We start from the raw sequence: 16295 nt of genomic DNA, 5'->3' as shown, positions 1-16295 counted from the left end.
GGAGGATAAAAAGCTGGGATCGGGGGCTGTCTGTCCGGGCGGGCGCGGAGCGGAGAATTCGCGGACTCTGGTCAGTCGACGCGAACAAGCTCCGGCGGGCGCGGGCGGAAGCCGTGGGTCGGGAGGGAGAAGCTAAGTGTTTTTAATCCCCCAGCTTCTCTGTGGGAAATAGACATTCTCCTCCTGAGCAATTTATAGCCTCTGAAAGTCCACAGGAGAGCCAGCTATTACTACTCCAATGGTACATAACAACAGCAACAACATAGCTCACTGTCTAGCAGGTTTTCAGAGTCTGTAACTCACTTAAGGGGAGATTGCCCATCCTCCTCTCTTGCGGTAGCTGGTCACTTCAAACTGCTTGCCTTTAGGTTCCTTAGCTCAGGCTGCTAAAATTCCCTTGAGCTTCAGAAGACCTCTTTAAAATGTTTAAAAGCAGAGATAGCACTTTGAGGCATAAGGAAGGACTGATTCAAGCCATAGTATTGTTTTTTTTATTTTATTTATTTTTTAAAAACTTAATTTCAGTGAACATTTACAGAGATTTTGGAATTCCATTCATTCATTCATTCATTGTTGCACTTTTCTCCCTGCCCCCCCCCAGTTCACTCTTCTCCTTGAAAAGCAAAACTCCTTTATTGATATACAAACCCCCCCCCCCGCACCTCCCACCTCCATCCTGAGTAAACTCCCCTCTGCAACCCTCATTCCGAATTCTTATGATAATCATAATGTCCTAAAATATATTGCTTTTAAACTGTTCTCTCCCTTATCGGTTTCAATGCAGTATACATAATTTATCCAGTTTTTCTCAGTCTTACCCCCACCCTGATGTCAGTCTCATTCTACAACAGTGGCATCATACAGTATTTGTCCTTTTGTGACTGAGATATTTCACTCAGCATAATGTCCTCCAGGCTCACCCACTTTGAATAATATTGCATGAGAAGCCATAGTATTTTAAGTCATCTCTTAAACATAAGCAAAATTGGACAGTGAATTAAAAAAATTAAAGCATTACTGCCTTTGGATTATGATGTTGGCAAAGAATATTGAAATGTGTCATGAACTACCAGAAAAACAAATCTGGCTTGGAAGAAGTGTAACCAGAATGTTCCTTAAAAGGGCAACAATTTAGGCCATATTATCAAGAGAGGCAGATCCCTGGAGAAGGACATCATGCTTGGTAAAGTGAACAGTCAGTGAAAGAGAGGAAGACTCTCAATAACAGAGTAGTTTGCAGAGATTGTGAGGATGGTTCAGGACTGGACAGCATTTTATTCTGTTATAAACAAGATTGCTGTGAGTCAGAGATAGTTTGATGGTATCTAACCTCAAAAAAAAATCCCATGGAAAGTCAGTGTCAGGCCTCCTATTTGTGCTTAAAAAGAGGTACAGGTTCTATGAACTCTACCAGCCAGCCCCTCTTGTGTGGGAAGATTGCCGGAGAGGAGATTCAAGCCACTACAGATAAGCTCTGTCTCTAGCTGAGGCCCCTTGTAATTGGAATTGTCCCCAGAAAGATGGAAAACTGGAATAGTCTTATCCATTCTCCTCTTCTGCTGACCTTGAAGCAGATTCTTGTGCTTCCAAGAGTTGAGTTATTTCTGTGGCATAGAGTTATCACTTTACTGAGACGTTGTTAATACAGTGAGGGGATGGTCATCTCCCAGCCACACAGGATGGTGTGGGTCATTTACAGTCTTCTAGAGATTCACAAATGATCTGATGGATGCCAAGGTCGGTATACAACCTGGAGTTTGCCTTGCTGTTCGTTCTCCTTTCCCTTGTCTTTTATTTATTAAGGTCTAATTCTATGTTTTAAAGAATTTTGGACTATAAAATTTTCTTAACATAATAAAAGTAGATACTGCCGTGTCATAAACCCCAAAGTAGCCATCATTAAAAGAAAATTAGCCTGTGGCTGGTCTTGCCTCCCCACCAATGATTTCAACAGTCCCAGACATTATACAGTTTGTTCATAAACATTTCAGTTTGCGTCTCTGAAAGGTAAGGATTATTTTTTAAAAAACTCCCAAAATCAACAACAACCCCAAAACCATAATCACAATACTATTACTATGTGTTAAAAAGAATAAAAAAAATTCCTTACTATCATCAACTGGTAGCACCCTTCAAAATTAATAGACATTAATGTCTTTGTTCGCATTTTTTTTTTAGGAAAGAGGTATTACAGATGGACTTAGAACCTTCTTTGCACCCTTTTTCTTTCCTCATCTCTTCTTTACCCTCTCACTTTACAGAAGTAACCCCTTTTCAGTTTATTTTGCAAAGTTCAACTCCATTTAGATATTCCCACATCTCCCCAGGAACCAGTAAAGAATCTGAAAAGCCACATCCTTTCTCTCGAGGTTATGTGGAATCTTACCTTTAATTTTATCAGCTCATTGTTGTGTTTGCCATTCTCTGAGTTCTCTATGCAGTGATACTGAAGTCCATCCTGACACTTGGTCACTGGGTGCTGTCCCCTCCAGGTTTGGTTATTCGGGAAGCAGGCCTGCACAGTAAGGGACATCAGTGACACATTGTGAACTGTAGGGGAAACTTTTCTTTGTGTTAACTGCTTCAGAGACAGTCTTAGAAGCATGGCTGTGTTCAGGCTGCAAGTGGAGAGCATCACTTGGAGAGCGTCTTTTTATGACTTTTCTGCTGCCCCCTCAATGGCATTGTCACCCCAGATAGCCCGAGGTCTGTGGTACACTCAGGACTCCTCCCAGAGCACTTGTAACCGTATAGGTTTCTGATCAATTGTGCTTTGTTGAGAATCTTACATGTGCTATAGAAAGGAGCTGCAGAAGCGGGTGATCTCCCCCAGGGGAACTATACTGTGAGAGGCCATAGAACCACCAAGCTGCACTATGTACAGGTGATTCTAGGCTTCTGATGGCTTATGGTCTGAAGACTTGCTTTGGACTCTTCTCTTTTCAGTAAGTTGGCCTGCATCCTGTTGGTGATGGTTTCCTATTAGAATATGCTAGGAACCTGCATCCCTGTTGTTGGTTTCATGTTAGCACATGGTGCTAGGGGCCCAAGGCAGGTCTCTAGTGGAGGTTTTATATTATAGTGTGGTGTTAGAAACCTATGTCATGATGAGCTATGTGCACAGAAGTCTGTAACAGAGTGGGTGCCCACTCATCAGAGCTGCTCCCAGTCGTCTTTGAGCACGTATTCTGCCACACTTCCTGCCTCCGCTAATGTCAGGAAAGTCTTGTTTCCCAGTCCTGTGGTTTTTTCTGAACACCTTTGAGTGAGGTTTCTTGGGCATGGAGGAGTAGACTTTCCTTGTTGGCAGCCATGATATGGTGGCTTAAGCTGATCACAAAGGAAATCTATTACACGTTGTACTCTGATGCATCCTTGGTCCTTGACAGTAGCTCCGCTTGACTTCTACCAAGACAAGGTGCACAGGGATGATCTTGGTTACTATTTCAGAAGGAACAGGAAGTTAAGGACAGATGGGCCTTGCAAATCCATGTTGGACAACCCCTAGAGATAGGCAGGTTCTTAGCCTTAGTGAGCTAGGGAGGGTGGTGTTTGATGAACTCTTTCTGGACTATGCTGGTGGCAAGTCCCATCACCAATGGCACTCTCCCTACCCACTGTGGACTTAAGGGCTCAGATTCTGGCTTGATTCCACACATGACTGGGCTTGGTCATTGTGTGTTGTTCTCATGTGGAAGATGGAGGCACTAGGACTTCTATAGTATGTCCTGCTATTCTACCCCACTTTTACTCCCATTTCCTCTTAGCCATGCCATTTTCTTTTCTTTTCCTTTCTCTTCTCTTTTTTTTTTTTTTAAAGGCTCAACTGTGTCATTTATTGTTCTTAAGTCCTGGAGCAAATTCCATCTACAAACTGGGTTGTTTTACAACTTGGAAGTTTGCATGCAAGGCAGAGGTGAAGTAAGGAACTGCTTATGAGGTTTTCTGTCAATTCCAACAATTAAGAAATAGTGAGAAGAGTTGGGACCTCAGAAGGCTTAATGCTCACCCACAGCTCTTCTGGGAGGATCTAAATCGTTGAAGCGTCGTCCTTTGTTTACAGCTGGGAGCCATGACATTTTCATTGCTCCTAGCAAGGTGTCTCTCTGTGATCTGTGTGTATACATATCTGCACCTGTGCCAGGTATATATACCTGTGCCAAACCCGAGATTGAGTCTTGGCATGGAGCACCTGGGGGCTCTGGAAGCTGTGTCTGGTCTCCTTGCCCTGGCCCTGCCCTCAGCGCTAGTTAGCAGGATCTCAGTGAGTGTGATGCTACTCTGGACTCTGGGCTCCTGGTACCCAGTTTTTCTGAAGGCCTCTAGGCATCTTGTTGACACTTGGCCTCAGGCCCAAGTTCCAGGATAGTCACTTCTCACCTTCTGCAGTTCTGTGACTCCATCCATTTTCCTACCATGAGATACCCAGTCACCCTCTTTTGGCACCCCGTTCTTAGTTTATTAGCATAGGAACCTTTGCAGGATCTCTGACTGTCCCCTCTTTGTCCACATTGGGGCTTGTGCACACTGCTTACTCCCCTTGTATGTTTCTGTCTGAGTCCCCTGACCTCACCTTGCAATCTGCCCAGTGAGCCTCCTTAAATGTGCAGAAATGGGGCTCCCCTCAGCACACAGTGCAGTAGTCAGTGAGATGTGAGACAAGTACTCAAACATACGAGTAGGAGATATCTCCCTTGGAGACCTCCTCCTTGGCATCATTGGTGATGCCGCCCCTGGACAGTCCATCACTGTGGCAGTGTCTGCCAGCAGACAGTATGCGGGAGGCCTTTGGAAGTTTGCTGTTTGAATTAATGACGTTTAAGGTCTGGCTTCAGCCATGGCCTGGCTGAACACAACCTCAACTCCACATTTGACTTCCTTTCCATCTAGAATGTCACCATGTGTCAGCTGCTTGCGAAGTGCCCTTTGTGAGCCCCCCTGAAGTGTAGCATCCCTCCCTCTCATGAACTGCATGTCCTTCCCTTTCTCCTTCACATCCTCTTCCTCCTCCTCCTCTCTCTTTCCTTCCTCTGTCTTTTTGGAAAACATAACATTATACAAAATGCAATACGGAAGTAGAGATTGGGGTAGTGACTCCTCCAGTACCCATTACCCAACCTCATAACCATCAGTCAGTACCTCCCCCTAGCCCTTATATGTGTTTGTGTCAAGGCTGTTTGAAAAATTACTGAAATATCATTATCACAACTAGAAAATTTGTTCTTTAATCTTATCAGATATTCATCAACATTTTTTATTATTAAATTTTATTAGTTTTAATGAACATTTACAGGGATTTTGGGTTTTCATTCCTTCATTGCTGCACCATTCTCTCTACCCTCCTCCCCAGTTTGTTCTTCTTCCCCGCCATCCGAATGTCTGTTTTAATTGTCCAGTTGCCACAGTGCTTGTCAAAGTCAGTTCTGATTATTTTCCTTTGTCAGTGTGTCCTTTGCCATTCCCTATCACTCCTCCCTGAGAGAGACTTCACCCTGCTTCATAAGGAAAAGGGGATGGCGTATTCTCTTAGCTACTTCCTGCTGAAAAGGGACGCTGTGGGTTTCAGTGTGAAGATCTTCTCTCACTACTCTAAAGGGCCCCTTTGGCAGTAGGAAACACATAGACTATTACGGAGATTGATTTTGGAATTTAGATGCACTCTTATTGATTGTGCTTGGCCGTACATGTTCATATCCTTGAAGATGTATCATGGGGGTGTTGCAACCTAGAAGACACAAATTTGACTAACAAGTTATAAGTACATGAGTCAAAAATTATGGAAAAGTAAAAGAAAGGATTCTTTCATTGTTTTACAAACCCTCCCCCAGGTCCCCTCCACCATGTAGCCCTCGCTCTAGACTCCTGTGATGACAGAAATACCTAGTCATATATCTCTTTTAAACAGTTCTCTCCCTCCTCTGTTTCAGTGCAGTATGCATTATTGAACCCATCTTACTCAGTCTCTCCCCAACCCCAAGGACAGTCCCATTCTACAACAGTGTCATCAATATTTGAACTCCAATTGTCTTATAAAGATGACTTTTTTAAGGAAATGTGTAATTTTTTTATTTGATTAAATATTCAGAAATGCCCTCCCTCTGAACTTGGGTTGATATGTTTTCTGTGTTTCTTTAATATCATTTCCTCTCTGCTGCCCACCCTTCTTTTTTCCTTGCTTGAGAAAAGCAGGTCATTTGTCTGTAAAGTTTCTCAGAGACTGGGTTTCCTAATCACGTCAGTGGCACGTGTTCCTTTGGTTTCTTTGTTTCCTCTCTGGGTGCCAACTAGGGGGTGTCAGTGAACTTAGATACTGTTTGGGAGATGTGCTCCTATGAGGTGACCATGAGGTCTGTGGCCTCTTCCTGTGACAGAGCAGAGAATGTCTGCCTTTACCCTATTTTTTTTAAGAGAATAATACCTTTATTTCCTTGTTTCACACAAAGCTGGCAGAGTTGGTGGCTTTTTGGTTTTTAGGCAAAGAGGCCAAATCCCATATCCTCGTCAGACTCCTCTGACTCTTTGCTTGGCTGGGGCCGCAGCAGCATGAGCAGCAGCAGTAGTGGCAGCAGCCACAGGGACAACAGTCACAAATGCAGATGGATCAGCCAGGAATGCCTTGACCTTTTCAGCCAGTGGGAAGGTGTAGTCAGTCTCCACAGACAAAGCCAGGACCCACTTATACCTATTGATGATGGAATGTGGTATTGAGCCACAGTTGGGTAACCAATCTGCAGACTGGCAACGTTGCGGACACCCTCCAGGAAGCAGGTATGCAGAGTCTCCTCTGTGATGTCAAGCACTTCAGGATTGTAGATGCTGTTGTTGTCAAACAGCTGCTGGATGATCAGCCCGAAGGGGAAGGGAGAGATGTTCAGCATGTTCATCAAGGTGGCCTCGCTGGCTCCCACCTTGTCTCCAGTCTTAATCAGCTGCACATCACTCAGGATTTCAATGGTGCCTCTGGAGATCTTAGTCACCACTAAGATCTGCCCAAAGCCTGGAAGAAGAAGGTCTTCTTGGGGCCCAGACCAGTGTTCTGGGCCGGCACAGTAACCACACATAGAGCAATGGCACCAGCACGGGCAGCAGCTGGCACCTTTTTGGCCAGCAGCATGTCCCTGATCTCAGTGAGATCCTCTTTGGTGAACACAAACCCCACATTTCCCTGGATGTGAGGCAGCAGCTTCTCCAGGGCCGGGTTGATGTCCAGGTGGCCCCTGATCACCTTATGCATCATGGTGTTCCTGCCCATCAGAACCACAGCCTTCCCGCGGAGGGACATGTGGATCTGCTGTATCTGCTTCGAGCTGACATTGTCTGCACCCACGATGAAGCATTTCGGATAATCATCCAGAAGTTGAATGATCTTAATAGTTGGACTTCCAGGTCACCCTGTCTTCCCTGGGCATCACTGCAGTGCGTCAGGGATTGCCACGCAGGGTTTAAAGATGATGTCTCTCTCACGAGGACGCCTGGCGAGAGAGCTGCCTTTATCCTTTATCCCATCAGCCCTGCAAGATGGCCCCTGTTCCACTTCTGTCTCAACCTCCTCAATCCTCAGTAGCCACTTCTCTGAGAGACCCACTTCATCTCCTCTGTAGCTTCCCCAGTTGTAGCAAGTTCCTGCCGACAGACAGGTTTTTGAAATAAACAGTGGGTCACACTAAAGCTTGCCATTGTGATGGTGATTTTGAGGCTTATAATTCAGAGACTTTAATGGTGACTCCTGAGCTGTGTACCCTGTGTTCACTGCCTGCCCTTGCTTCTCTGTGGATAGATGGCCCCTACATTTCTTTGGCATGACTTAAAGTAATTTTTAGTGGACAAGACATTCCAACCTTCTCTCCTCTGAGGGCTCTGCTATCTTTTGGGGTAGATGGGAGTCTGGAGCTACAGTCAAGTTATTGGGGTACTCATTTTCAGGGCAGGTTTTCTTAATACAGCATGAGTTTACAGTGATACCCAAAATACATATTCTGGATCACAGGATGTCCACCTGTCATCTCCAGTCACATTTCTGTCTCCACCTTCAGCCAAATGGAGTCTCCCAGATCTCAGCCACATTGCCTTGAGGAGTAATCATCTACTGACCCCTCATACCCTGCAGTGCCAGGATGACCACCAGCATGAACACTGCAAGGACCACCACTGGTGTGTGTGTAAGGGATCTTTATGCAGTTGTGTTTTTATCAGGATATATCCTGTGAGTTAGTCTTTTAGAACAGCTCCTATTTATGTGTTGTCTTGCTTACTGACCAGTTGCCCATATGTGGTCTCTTCACTTTGTTGGCACACAGAGATCTCTGTCTGCTTTAGCATCCACAAGTGAATGATCTTACTGCTTGTTGCAACTTCTACCATCAAGTAGCCCTGGTGCTATAGTGGGTTATGCGTCAGATTGGAGTCCAAAAGACAGATGTTTTGAATCCACCCACTGCTCCTTCAGTAAGATTTACAGCCTCAGGAACCTGTTAGCAGGTTGCCAGCAGCTGGAGTCCACTGGACAGCAGTGGGTTTGACTTTCTGAGTGTCCTACTTGCCTACTTCACTTTTCTACTTCACATGGCTAGGAGGCTCGCTGGGTGGGTGTGGGCGGGCATAGGCTGAGCAAGAATATCTGATTCTCAGTAGAATACTTCAATTTGAACAATCCTCATCCTTCCATATGAGATGCGGACTGCTGGTTGCTGGTGTCTTGCGAGCAAGACCTTGTTTCCATGAATTCTGGTCCCAGGGGCATCCCTCAGGCTATGCTGGCTGTCTGCCGTGGACTTGCGGCCACTGACGCAGTCTTCTGCTCTCACACACAGCTGCTTTTCTGGGGCTCGGTACCTTTGATCTGGGGAGGCTTTGACATGTTCTCATTTGACTATTGCAGGTGAAAGAGCTGACAAAATACCTGGATCCTGGTGGGCTCGGTGTCATCAGCTTTGAAGACTTCTACAGAGGGATCGAGGCCATCAGAAATGGAGGTTAGGTAGCCCACTCTACCTCCCACCCACCTTTAACAGCCCTAATACTTCCCAGTTACTTCCTCCCAGCTCAGAGCTCCTGGTTCCCTCCTCTTATGCCCAGCTCCTCACCTACCTGCCACCTAGGTGTATGCACATGACTCTTCCCACATGGCATCTCATGCCATCACCCAAGTTGACGCACTTCTCCTCACATGCTCCTTGAATACCTGCCATCTGGTGGGGCACATGCCTCCTCACACAAACTTTACACACCTGCCACTAGGATGGGGACCCTTGCTCCTCGAACACCTGCCACCTGGGCCGACGCACATAGCTGCATGTCCAGTATGTTGGGGAGGTAGTGTCACACTTTCAAAAGTTTTATTATGAAAAATTGTAAAAGTTATAGGAGGGTTTAAAGATTACGGAATGAAAGCATGCACATGTACTACTTGTATACTGCTTTTTACATATATTGTCTGTCTGTCCTTATGTTTCTCTGAACGTAGGTTGTATATCTGTATGGAGTGTGAGTGTATCTCTGTATGGAGAGAGAGTGTGTGTGATGTGCATATGTGTAAGATGATTGTGTCATTTGATGTGGTATATACACATGTAAGGGAGCTCCGGTGTCTTGGTGGTTAAGAAGTTGTACTGCAACTCAAAGGAACACCATTTGAGTATCAACTGCTCCATGAGAGAAAGATAGGCTGTCTCCTTCATGCAGTTTACAGCCTCTGAAAACCCACTGGAGGTTCAGCTTTGAGTCTCTTTTGACTCGATGGTACATAACAACAGTGTGCGAATGTGTGGGATGTACTTTTTCACATAGTATGTGATGTGTGACATCTCTGTGTGGTAAGTTTCTCTCTGAAGCAGGATATGAGTGTATGTGTGTCTGGGTGATAAGTTTGTCTCTGGTGGGGTGAGTGTATGTGTACGTATACATATCTGTTTAGTCTTGTGTGTGTGCAAAAATCTGTGTGGTATGTGTACAAATATCTGTGCTGTGTGTATGTATGCATCTCTGCCTCTGGTGTGTGCATACATGCATGTTTGAGCATCTGCTTCTGAGTGATATGTGTTTCTGATGCATGGGCATGGGGGGGGTGTGTGTGGTCTCTGTAAGGCGCTGTCTCTGTATTAATATATGATGTACAAGCATCTCTGTGATGTGTACATGTATGCATGTCTGTCTCTGGTATGCATCTCTCAGATGCAGGTATGGTATATATGTGTATGTATGTGAGTCTCTGTGGCTGCAACTCATGTCAGCACATGTCATTGTGAATACTAGGGCAGTTCCCTGTGGGAGAGCAGTTGTTTCTCTAACTGTAGGGACCATTAGGTCAATGCCAACTCACAGCACCTAGGGGGTCAACATAATTTTAAGTGGCTGATTTTTTAGGATTTTTTTTTTCTCCTATCTCATTTTGAATGCACTGCTGAAGCTTATCCTCCATCGGTGACCCTGCTGGTATTTCAAATGTTAGTGGTGCAGCTTCTAGATCACAGCCACGTGCTGGCCACCACAATGTCACAAGCTGAACAGAGTGGTGGGGTGGGGTGAAGTATCTCATTGCTGTTGTTGTTATATGCCATCGAGTCGCCTGCAACTCATAGAGACCCTATGTACAACAACCCTAAACCCTTCTCTATCCTGTGCCAACCTCACTGTCTCTGACACACCTATCCCCCATTATCCCAGTCACTGAATCAATCCATCTCTTCGAGGTTCTTCCTCTCCTGTGCTGTCCCTCCACCCTCCTAAGCATGATGTGATGTCCTTCTCTAAGGACTGATCACTCTTGGCCACATGTCCAAAGTATATAGACAAAGCTTCAGAATCTTTGCCTCCAAGGAGCAGCTTGTTCTCACCCACTCAAGGACAAACCTGTTTGTTCTCCTAGCAGTCTATGGTATATTCAGTACTCTCCTCCATCACCACAGCTCAAAAGCATCAACTCTCTTTCTGTCATCCCTCGTCATTGTCCAGCTCTGTGACACATAACAAGTGATTGCAAAACCATGGCCTGTATCAGGCGCACCTTAGTCTCCAGACTGACATCTATGTATATGTTCTGTATGAATGTAATAAAATATTCCGGGATTCCCATTCTTCTCAGTGTTAGCCATAATTTGGTATTGTCAACACAGTCAGTAAAAGTAAATGTCTTCCTGCTATCCTTTGCTTTCAGCCAGGCTCCATCTGACATCAGCAATGATATCCCTCATGTTATGGCCCCTTTTAAATCCAGCTTGAATTTCTGACAGGTCTCTGTACTGTGCTGTCCTGACCATTTTTGGATAATCTTCAGCAAAATTTTACTTGTATGTGATAGTAACGGATTCATTTGATAATTTTTACATTCTGCTGGATCACTTTTTTGGGTGAATGGGAACGAATATGGATTTTTTCCATTCAACTGGCTAGAATAAAATTGTATGCTGTAGTTTTCAATGGCTGATTTTGCAGGCCTTTCTTCCTTATCTCTCTCAGTCCAAAGGCACTATAAAATGAAAGTCTGTGCACTCTGGGTGACCCTGCTGGTGTTGGAAATGTCAGAGATGCTGCTTCCAGCATCAGAGCCATTCTCAAGCCACCACAGTCTCACAAGCTGACCAGCTGTATCTTACGGAAATACCCCTCCTGCTCCTCTTTAGATTTTATGTGGTTGATTGTTCTTGGGAATAAGTGCCTTCCTGGTTATCTTGTTTGGCTGCAAGATGAGCCACTGGCATGCTTTTCACCATTATCTGTTGATGGACGTTTGGATTGTTTCTTTTTATGACCAGGTAATACTTCATAGTTTGGATGGACCCTGTCAGATTTCTCCACCTGTTGATGTCCACTTATTTTTTCTTTATGGCTGAGTATTATTCCATTGTATAGATGGCCACATTGTGTTTATCTATCCTCTGTTTCTCCATCTCATGGGCACTTGGACAAATTGCACATTTTTACTATTTTGAACGTTAGTACCTGTTGTTGTTGTTGTTGTTATGTGCCGTTGAGTCGCTTGACTAACTTTTTTTTGTTTGTTTGTTTCGTAAACAGTTTCACAGAGCTTCAAATCTTATTCCTTTCCTTTTAACAAATGTCAATAACAATCCACCTGTACTGAACCTCTTTAGAATTCTGACAAAAACAGTTTCAATGGGAAGGCAGCTTTTCTGTCTCAGGTGCTCCTCCCCAGCAGGGTTTCTTGTGGACAGTCTGTGTTTACTTTGACCATTGGCCTCAGGCAAGACCCCCAGGACTCTTGCCGCCTCTGGTCACTGCCCTGCATTCACCAGCCACAGAGCTCCCCCAGGCCTCCCTGGGTTATCGAGGGTGATTGCTGGGCCAATGTTTTGTTGTCTTTCATCAGATTCCGAGGGCCCACTGTATGGTGTCACTCCCACCCAGGGCGAAGAGAGCCCAGCCTGCCCTGATGAGTTCGATGACTTCGCCACCTATGAGGTAAGTGGCATGTTTATGTGACTCCATATCAGCCTCAGCTCTTGCCATTTTTTTAGAGGAATGGAGCTTGGCACCAGGAAGTTACAGAGAGGTTTTGGGGTTGTTTTTTTTTTAAAAAAACACGTATTATGTTATGCCATCTCAGGACGCCCAGTGGGCATGTGAGCAGAGATGTGTGTGATGACAGCCTGTCGCATGGGGCTGTCCACTGCTGACCCTGCACTAGTGCTGCACCCCAGCTTCCTGGATGTTCTGCTGCCCAAAGACCTGCTGGTCCAGTCGCAGCAATGTTGAGGTCATCCCCATGAAGTCCAATGATGACCAGCCCTTTTAGGAGGTAGACACTCCTCACAGCTTGTCTCCTTGGAGGACAGTGAAGTGGTAGCACTGAAATCAGAATGGGCTTTACTCTGAGAACAATGAGAGGATACTGGGACAGAATAGGGTCTACCCTGGGAGACAGTGAGGTGGATTCAAGGGACTCACTCCTGGGGAACAGTGATGGGGCACCAGGGTTAGAATGGGGTTTACCTCTGTTTGGTGGTGACGCGGGCACTGTGGGAAGAGAGGGGCTCATCCCTGGGGGGTGGGGATCGGGCACTGGGGGCAAGGTGGGGCTTTACCACCTTGGTGGTGCAGGCTGGGCTGAGGCTCTGTGGGGGACACTACTTCTAAGCTTCCCCTCCCCCTCCCTCCCTCACTCTGGAAGAGAATGTTGTATCTCCTAGGGAAAAGGCCAATGTGTCTTCTGTACAAATTCTTATCAAAATTTCAAAGTCCAGAACAAAAGCGGCTCTGTTTAGAGGCCCTAGTCAGTTTGTAAAAGCCTTGAGGGAGCTTCCTGAACTCTGCCCCTCTCTGCAGCTTAGGGGAAAGCTAACAGAGCGTGTCTTGCAGTGGTTAAACTTTCTCCCAGGCGAGAATGTGCCCTTGGGGCTTTACAGTGCCCCAGGACCACCTGCACTCAGGAGGGCTCTGCTGTGAGCAACCCCTGGAAGCCTACCCTCGTGGGGTTGGGGTGCACCACCTGGTGTCTGCGGTAAGAGGGGCTGGGATGAGGGGGTGTGGCCTGCTCTTCAGTGACCTTAGAGGGATGTTGAGGAAGAAGGGACATGGCTGATAGAAGCCTTGGCTGCTGGCCTCTCCTGGGCCCCTGAGAGGACCAGCAAGCAGCCAGTCTCACCTGAGCCCCTGGAGGGCTTTTTATCCAATAATGGAATCTGGACAAGCTTTCTTGGAAACTTGGAGCTTCACTGAGTTTGTTCTATTAACTGCTGTTGAGTTGTCTCTAACTCACCAGTTCTGGAGTCTATTACTTGATAAAATTGGTTACTTGTTAAAAGTTGGTGCCATGGACTCCTGGGCAAGGCCAGGTTCTATCAGGATGCAGCTGACAAATCGGTGAGCTGATTATGTCATTCCAAGGGGACTGAGTAGGAAGTCCTGGGTGGACAGGTGGCCTCTACTAGTCAGGACAGACTTGGAGACCAGACTCCAAGGAATAGATAGGTTGAGAATGCTCCTGAAAGAGAGAGCTAAGCCTGCGTGGACTTCTGGTTACCAGCTGGCTCTGCTGTCCCTCTGGTGGCTCTTCTGTTCCTCGGTGGACTCCTTTGACCATCTGGGGGCCCTGTTGTCCTTTGGTTGAAGTAGGATGTTCATGTGAGCAAACCCTTTATACTAAGTACCTCTTGGGCCCTTGTGAACACTGATAGCAGCACCATGTGGGTGGGATCACTCAACGTCCTTGTCTGTAATTTGGAACAAATCTGAAGTGTAGAAATAAAGTCCTGTGAATAGTAGGTGACAGTGTATCATTTCCAGATTTTTTCCCCTTAGGGTATAGAAGGAATGAGGTATAAATTAAGAGGTGAGGCTGTGAAGGTAGGAGGAACTTTGCCTTTTCATTTCTGACAGAGGTTTCTAGAATAGGAGAGTAAGTGGCTGAGACACATAACCGGTTTATGAGTTCACAGAAGCCCACTTTGGCATCCTCTGTCTGAGGAGAACAAATTTCCCAGGCCCATCTTCATTCTCTGAGGAGAGCTATGCTGTAGCCCTGACCCTCAGCTCAGAGGCTTTACTCCTGTACTGAGTGACATGGAGGGTCTGCAGTCCTGGGGAGTCCTGTGCAGAGTGACACAGCGTCCACGGTCATGTGGTGTCCTGTGCAGAGTGACATGGGAGTCATAGTCTAAGGAGTCCTGTGCAGAGTGACATAGCAGGGTACTGCAGTCCTACAGAGTCTTGTGCAGAGTAACATGGGTGCTGCAGTCCGGGAGAGTCCTGTATAGAGTGACATGGAGGGGAGGCTGCAGTCCTGGGGAGTTGTGTGCAGACTGATAGGAGAGCTGAGATCCTGGGAGCCTGTGCAGAGTGACTTGGGAGCTCTTTGTGGCAAGAGTCTTCTGGCCCTGGTGAGAGGAAAAGGGTTGATGGCAGTAGTTGTTGTGAATAGCCAGGCTGCTCATCAAAGGCCAGGTCTCCACACCCAGAAGTGTACTGCCACCATTCTGACCCTTGATGGAGTCCTTACCAGGCCAGTCGTGTAGTGAGGAGGGTGGGCTTTGTGCTCTTGGTGGCCCTGGTCTTTGAAAGTAAGTGTCGTGAGAGTGATAACAGTCCATTCAGGATGTTCTCATGTATCATCTGTGTCCCAGACTCAGACAGTGGGGCTGCGTGTTCTCCTGGCCTGTCTTTCCTCCTCCTGGCAGCAGTGGCTCTGCGTGGTCAGTGAATAGCCAATGGTGTCTTAAAACAGTTTCACCAGTTTGGGCTTCCATATGACTGCTTTTAATAGTTGTTGACATAACAATGAATGAATGGAATTCCAAAATCTCTGTAGATGTTCATTGAAATGAAAAATAAACAAACTAAATTAATAAAAAAGTTATTGACATCAACAGTGTTCTATTCAAGTGTTAAGTAATGTTGATGGTGGCTGCCATCCTCACCCCCATTTTCTGAGCTGTTCCTCCTCCGTTCACATAAGCTAGCTGCCACTACATTTCCTCTCTGGTCTTTGGAGTTGCTATGGTCAGTTTGATATATATAGAGAGAAACTTGAATTGGCTGCTTTCTCACAAATGACATTGTAAGACCAGTGGGTGACTCTTGAGGGTGAAGTTGGCAGAGCACCTGGAGCAGATGCATTCCATGTCAGCCTGCTTCATTCCTGGCCCCAAAAGGACTTCCCACTTTCCCTAATGCTTGCCCTGCATTTCACAAGTGCCCAGGGATTTTAGATGCCCATGATGTCCCTGTTGTCCCTTGGTGAGGTGTTGGCACTTGTAACCCTTCTTTACACATGTGGTAACTGGAAGCAAGTGCACGAAGTGACCAGGGTTGGAGCTAGAGTCTTCTTGGCCCCCAGAGCTCCTGTTGGCTTGGCTGGCCCTTAGAACGTGCCTGGTAGTAAGTGGTCAGTGTGGCTCCTGTGGCTGCAGTATGTCTGGCCCACACTGTTCACTTCTGGAGAGACCCAGTTCAGAGCCCACATACCTCTCCATCCAGTCAGAAGCTTACTTGAGGAAGATTGTCTGCCACTGAACCTTTTTAGTGTATGAAGTTTACTGTTCTAAACCTGCTGTTGTGTTTTCATTAAGTAGAGGTCACAAATTGAAGGTGGTCTGTGTAATTGATACAGTCCGCAGATTCTCATTGTTGGCAGGTGTGAGTCTGGTGCCAGGCCCTTGGACACATGTGTCCAGGGGGAGCTAGACCTTTAGCTCTTCAGGACGTGGAGAGATCTGTGACTTGGGTTGTCATTTTTATGTCAGACCTGTGGGTTGTCTTTAAAGCCCCAGCTGTATCAGACACCAAATATCTCCACATCCTAAGAGGATGATGAAGTGGATCTGAATGTTGAATGTCGTGTA

At 46.2% G+C, this 16295-nt stretch overlaps 1 protein-coding gene and 1 pseudogene across 1 annotated transcript in view; one reads left to right on the top strand and one right to left on the bottom strand.

The window, feature by feature from the left end:
* The window catches only part of RAB11FIP3 (RAB11 family interacting protein 3 (class II)), a 69136-nt gene that overhangs the window by 34674 nt on the left and 18167 nt on the right, over positions 1–16295 (top strand). Inside the window, exons 2-3 of the mRNA XM_006894856.1 lie at positions 8879–8972; positions 12326–12417. The gene's annotated coding sequence lies outside the window, so the exon portion shown is untranslated. The remainder of the gene's footprint in view (positions 1–8878; positions 8973–12325; positions 12418–16295) is intronic.
* LOC102844125 lies at positions 6471–13531 on the bottom strand (annotated as a pseudogene).

Source organism: Elephantulus edwardii, unplaced genomic scaffold (assembly GCF_000299155.1).
Source record: "Elephantulus edwardii isolate Elephantulus edwardi_28Jun2011 unplaced genomic scaffold, EleEdw1.0 scaffold00151, whole genome shotgun sequence".
In the NCBI taxonomy this organism is placed as follows: domain Eukaryota; kingdom Metazoa; phylum Chordata; class Mammalia; order Macroscelidea; family Macroscelididae; genus Elephantulus; species Elephantulus edwardii.
The sequence above is the reverse complement of the archived record's forward strand: the minus strand, read 5'-3'. Positions and strand labels throughout refer to the sequence as shown.